Source organism: Podarcis cretensis (genome assembly GCF_951804945.1).
Source record: "Podarcis cretensis genome assembly, chromosome: 11".
NCBI lineage: Eukaryota > Metazoa > Chordata > Lepidosauria > Squamata > Lacertidae > Podarcis > Podarcis cretensis.
Window position 1 is genome coordinate 6,567,732 of NC_137180.1, and position 6,000 is coordinate 6,573,731.

Sequence of the window (6,000 nt, forward strand, 5' to 3'; positions counted from 1 at the left end):
TGGGCTGCCATTTTCTATTAATTTTTCCCCAGGAAATCTTTTTGGAGGATTGCATAACAAAACTTTGCATTTATTTCATCAGCAGCATAGTTCGTTCTTCTAAAAGTGTGTATATATTGGCCTCTATTCGATTCTTCGTTCCTCCTTAATGAAGTGGTTTTCCAAGTTTTCTGCCCAGAGGGAAAACTTTCCACCCTGACACATCTGCCTGTTGGAGCTCACTGCTGTCTTGTGTTAGCTGAAAGTGGGATCTAGAACTCATCCAACATTTGGAAGGAAAGATCAGTGACAGACATTCAAGGAGCCTTGTTCTCAGCTGTTGATCTTCTCTTTAAGGAACCCTTAATAAGCTTCTAAAAGTTGCCTAGAACATAATTTGAAAACACTGCCTCAATGCCAGAAGCTTTATGGGCTGCAGAAGAATGTAGTTATTCTCCATAAGAGATGAAAGCCAGGGGAAAGTCAAGGATTTAGTATTCTCAAGCAGCTAAATGATCCAGCAGGAACAGTGCCGAGTTCATAAAATGTAGCACATTCTGGCTGTTATTGCTGGCCGGGAAGCTAATATGCTCATGTATAGCAAACAATGGCACAAAACAATAAGTGTCTTTGATAGTACATTGATTCTTAAAGCAATACCTATGAATCATTGTATGAAGTCTGTGGAGGATATCCTGAATTTTAAAGAGTGCAAGCTTTATGGAAGGAAGGAAAGGAAAACAAAATACCATAATTTGGAGAAGAAAAGCAGTCACTTACGGGTCACATCCACACAATACATTTAAAGCACATGGCTTGTCCCAGAGACTCCAGGGAACTGTAGTTTAGCCCACACAGAGCTATAATTCTCAGCACCCTTAACAAACTGCAGTTCCCAAGATTCTTTGGAGAAAGCCATATGTTTTCATAAAGGTAAAGGACCCCTGACAGTTAAGTCCAGTCGCGAACGACTCTGGGGTTGTGGTGCTCAAGTTGCTCTATAGGCTGAGGGAGCTGGTGTTTGTCCGCAGACAGCTTCCGGGTCACATGGCCAGCAGGACTAATCCGCTTCTGGCGAACCAGAGCAGCGCACGGAAACGCCGTTTACGTTCCCACCGGAGCGGTACCTATTTATCTACTTGAACTTTGACATGCTTTCGCACTGCTAGGTGGGCAGGAGCTGGGACAGAGCAACGGGAGCTCACCCCGTCACAGGGATTCAAACCTCCGACCTTCTGATTGGCAAGCTCTAGGCTCTGTGGTTTAGACCACAGCACCACCCATGTCCCTAACCCAACCAAACCCACCCTAATTCAGTGGTGAGTTTGCCATCCTAATCTGTAAACCTTCTTTCACCATGGCTTGGGCACTCTGATTATATTTATTAATATATAAATAAACTATACCCCACCTGAAAGATCCTAGGGAATATGGACAAGAAACGTAAGAACAATATACAGTACACAGAAGCTAAAGGCATATGTGCGCTTAAAAAAACTTGGCAGTAAATCATTAAGACAGAAGTAGAGACATTGGTGGTGAGGAGTATACCTCCTATTTGCCAAGTCACAAGAGCCTGGGTAAAGAAAAATGATTTCTTTGTTGAAACCAAAGAATGCAAGACACACACACACCTCCAAGGAGCAATGATTTTGTGTGCCCCCTCATCCAATTCCTAGTGGGGACCATGAGGACAGCCTGCCTCCCACCAATTTTAAGGAACCCACTGGTATTACAGGAGGAAATCCTGAAAATATCTGGGCCCTGGGCTATTTAGGGCTTTATAAGCCATTGCTAGCAGGGACGCAGGTAGTGCTGTGGTCTAAACCACTGAGCCTCTTGGGCTTGCCGATTGGTTGACAGTTCAAATCCCTGTGATGGAGTGAGCTCCCGTTACTCAGTCCCAGCTCCTGCCAACCTAGCAATTCAAAAACACGCCAAAAAAGTGCAAGTAGATAAATAGGTACCACTCCGGCGGGAAGGTAAATGGCGTTTCCGTGCGCTGCTCTAGTTTCGGTGTTCCATAGAGCCAGAAGCAGCTTAGTCATGCTGGCCACGACCCAGAAAAACTGTCTGCCGACAAACGCCGGCTCCCTCGACCTGTAAAGCAAGATGAGCGCAGCAACCCCAGAGTCGTCTGTGACTGCACTTAACTCTCAGGGGTTCTTTACCTTTACCTTTACCTTTACCTTTTTAAGCCATTGCTAAGAAACATCTTGGGACGCAGGTGGCGCTGTGGGTTAAAGCCTCAGCGCCTAGGGCTTGCCGATCGAAAGGTCGGCAGTTCGCATCCCTGCGGCGGGGTGCGCTCCCGCTGCTCGGTCCCAGCGCCTGCCAACCTAGCAGTTCGAAAGCACCTCCGGGTGCAAGTAGATAAATAGGGACCGCTTACCAGCGGGAAGGTAAACGGCGTTTCCGTGTGCGGCTCTGGCTCTGGCTCTGGCTCTGGCTCTGGCCAGAGCAGCGATGTCACGCTGGCCACGTGACCCGGAAGTGTCTCCGGACAGCGCTGGCCCCTGGCCTCTTAAGTGAGATGGGCGCACAACCCCAGAGTCTGTCAAGACTGGCCCGTACGGGCAGGGGTACCTTTACCTTTACCTTTTAAGAAACATCTTGAATTAAGTCTGGTAGTGCCCAGAAAGCCTGTCAAGAATATTCAAGGTAAGTACTACACAATCCCGTTTTGCTTCTGGTAGCCCCATTTTATGCTAGCTGCTGCTTCTAGACCATTATCGAGGGTAGTCCCACACAGAGCACATTACAAAAATCAACCATGGGTTACTGATAGCAGGCTATCCAAGCCTAGGAATAGCTGTAGCTAGAAATAGGCAATTGTTGACACCAAAGCCACCTGGGGCTCTAGTGTAAACTGTGAGTCAATTAGTATGTACCTGTTCTGTTGGGGAAGTGCTACCTCATCCAAAACAGCCCACCTTCCCAGTTCCCAGAAAAGCCCATCCGCTGCAAAAGTGGTGTTCCTTCTATATCCGAAATATGACTGAATGAAAAACGCATGCACAACATTTCCCCAGCATTCATAAAACTCTTGAATACAAGCTCATTCCCCACAGATAAGTCTAACATATATGACTATGGGTTATCTATGACCTTCAAATAAATATATATATATATACTTGTGGCTGTTCTCCAAGAGCAATTCCTCCAATCCATGCCCTTCCTGGCATGCTGACTGCTGTTGTTTTTAGAGAGTCACAGAATTATTTCATTTTGTTTCAACAAACGTTCCCTATTATGCCTTTTCTAAATAAGCAGCTTCCTGTTACAGCCCTACAGCGCAGCATGCTTCCGACTATTTTGAAGAGCCTCAAAAGGAAAGGAAATATGTAAGGCTCTGAAGCAAGTCCCCTGTATTGCGGAATAGATTTGAACAGGAGGACAAATACCACGACTTTCAACAGTTATGCTCTGCAATGCTCATGATAGCAAACTGAGCAACTTAGCTTTATAACTCCTCTAGTCATAAGACAAAAGTGCATGTGATTATTCAGGAATGGTCTAATAAACATTATTGTTTGTATTGCTGTATTGTTTTTAACACTTGATTGGAAGCCGCCCAGAGTGGCTGGGGAAACTCAGCCAGATGGGTGGGGTATAAATAAATTATTATTATTATTATTATTATTATTATTATTATTATTATTATTATTATTATTCTACTACTACTACTACTATTATTATTATTATTATTAGATTTTGAGTGCATAGTTTCACAGATACACAAGGGAGGCATGAATGTTACCACCCTGGGCTTCTTTGGGAGAAAGGGCAGAATATGAATTCAGTAAATAATAATCTATAATACTATGGGAATTCTGGTTTCTAAAGACAGGTAACCATTTTCTGTGCATGCTCCCTTAAAAATACAACCCTCTCCAGGCATTCTTAATTTGTATGTTTGGAGTGATGGAGGCTACCTGTGCTCCTGACCTTTCAGTGTTGAGTGAGGAAGTCTAAAGGACTATACATGTTTGACTGAATGTGCTTACTATGCTTTCTGGCATAGTACGTTTCCGAGCACAATTCAAAGTGCTGGTGCTGACCTTTAAAGCCCTAAATGGCCTCGGCCCAGTATACCTGAAGGAGCGTCTCCTCCCCCATCATTCTGCCCGGACGCTGAGGTCCAGCGCCGAGGGCCTTCTGGCGGTTCCCTCATTGCGAGAAGCAAAGCTACAGGGAACCAGGCAGAGGGCCTTCTCGGTAGTGGCGCCCGCCCTGTGGAACGCCCTTCCAGCAGATGTCAAAGCGATAAATAACTACCTGACATTCAGAAGACATCTTAAGGCAGCCCTGTTCAGGGAAGTTTTTAATCTGTGATATTTTAGTGTATTTTTGGTTTTTATGGAAGCCGCCCAGAGTGGCTGGGGAAACCCAGCCAGATGGGCGGGGTACAAATAATAAATTATTATTATTATAAGGAAACCCGATCCAGATCAACTATGCCCAAATGCCTGGCACAGGCCAAGTCCCCCCTCTCATTTTTCACCCAGAATACCTTCTTTCCACACTGAATCTTTTCCTCCCAGTGTGGAATACATCATCCCAACCTTCGAAAGGAACTAAAAATTATCAGAAATAGCAGTAATTCACTGTTCTTGCCATTCACCATTTGATGATCTTCTCATACAATGATAGATGGGTACCCGCTCCTTGTGCTGAGACAGAAAATTGCCCCTTTGCTTCTCATCCAAGAAAGGGAGTCCATCCTTTGAAGGATTTTATTTCAAGAAAGTATGTTATAGGGAAGGAGAAGCCTGTGGGCACAGCGCCCTTCGAAACACAATAAACACGAACTCTTCAAGTGGGAATGTAAAATGTATTCTGCTGAAGCCTTTGGCCTTATCAACTGCAGCGTAGTATATAACAAGGTCATTAGTAACAAGCCCCACACAATGGAGAACATACATCAGCAGCAGAAAAGCAAACATTGGTCCAAAACATCACAATAACTTCCTGTACCTGTTCTTGTTTGCTTGCTGAGCTCTCAAACATTGTGAGTCTCTGAAATACATAAAAGCGTAACAGCTTGAGTCAATATTTGCGAACCAAAGTGAACGATTTTATTTAGCACGATGACTGGACCTACTGAACAAATACATTATTTTGTATGCCAGCATAACAAGAAGAGGCCAGCCTGCAAAAACAACCGGCGTTGTTGAGCCATTTACGGCATATGGTTGTATCTGGGAAAAGCTATTGACTGTTGCAAACGTACACACACCAGGAAGAGATAGAAACTTAAGTGAATCATTTTCTGCTTCTGCCTATAGTTCTGTTAAAAGATTGTGGGGTGCCTGGACCACCCTTCTAATTCTGGGGTGCCAGGCATTGAATTTAGCATGTTAAAATATAAACCATGTTGTTGTTGTTTTTAAAAAAAAGCCAGGCTTGCTTCCGGGTGAAGTAATTACCTGAAGAGACGCACCAGTAAAAGAGCTCAAAAGACAGAGTGATGGTCTGGCAAAGATTTCTGCTGGACACAGAGGGGTGGAGCTCTGCCCTGGGCTCTGGGTAGTTCGCAAAAGACAATGCAGAGTTGGGAGGGAGGAGTTTCAGAATTGCAGTGGGCTGATGCAAGCGAGAAATAGTTGTGTTTTTGCAAGCAGTTTACAAGCTGCAGGGAAGCAGAGTCAGAACACCATGGGGCCCGGCAATATTTGATCCAACATTGTAGCCATGAGAGAGAGGAAACCTGCTTTGAACCCCTCCACAGGTTGTATAATTTCACACCGCTTGGAGCCTGGGTTGACGTGTAATAGTTCCTTCTATGATAAAGTCAACCTGATGCTATATTACTCTAGTAGGGTTGCCATATGTCCTCTTTTTCCAGGACACGTCCTCTTTTTCATGGGTAGAGCCATCATAGCAATTCATAGTTAAAAGTAAAAGTCGGCAAATGTGTCCTCTTTTTTGCTCTTCACAAAATGGTAACCCTAGACAGGATTGCCATTGGTATTGCTTGCTTTTAAGTCCGTACGCACACTTTGGCCTTAAATTTCAAGT

The 6,000-nt window shown here is 44.5% G+C and overlaps 1 long non-coding RNA gene across 1 annotated transcript in view; it reads right to left on the reverse strand.

Moving 5' to 3' along the window:
• Positions 1–5,431, reverse strand: part of LOC307227090 — a 75,650-nt gene extending 70,219 nt beyond the window's left edge. Inside the window, exons 1-2 of the long non-coding RNA XR_013843799.1 lie at positions 5,409–5,431; positions 4,957–4,998 (exon numbers count right to left, since the gene is read on the reverse strand). This is a non-coding gene — a long non-coding RNA (uncharacterized lncRNA). The remainder of the gene's footprint in view (positions 1–4,956; positions 4,999–5,408) is intronic.
• Between the last annotated feature and the right edge of the window lie 569 nt (positions 5,432–6,000).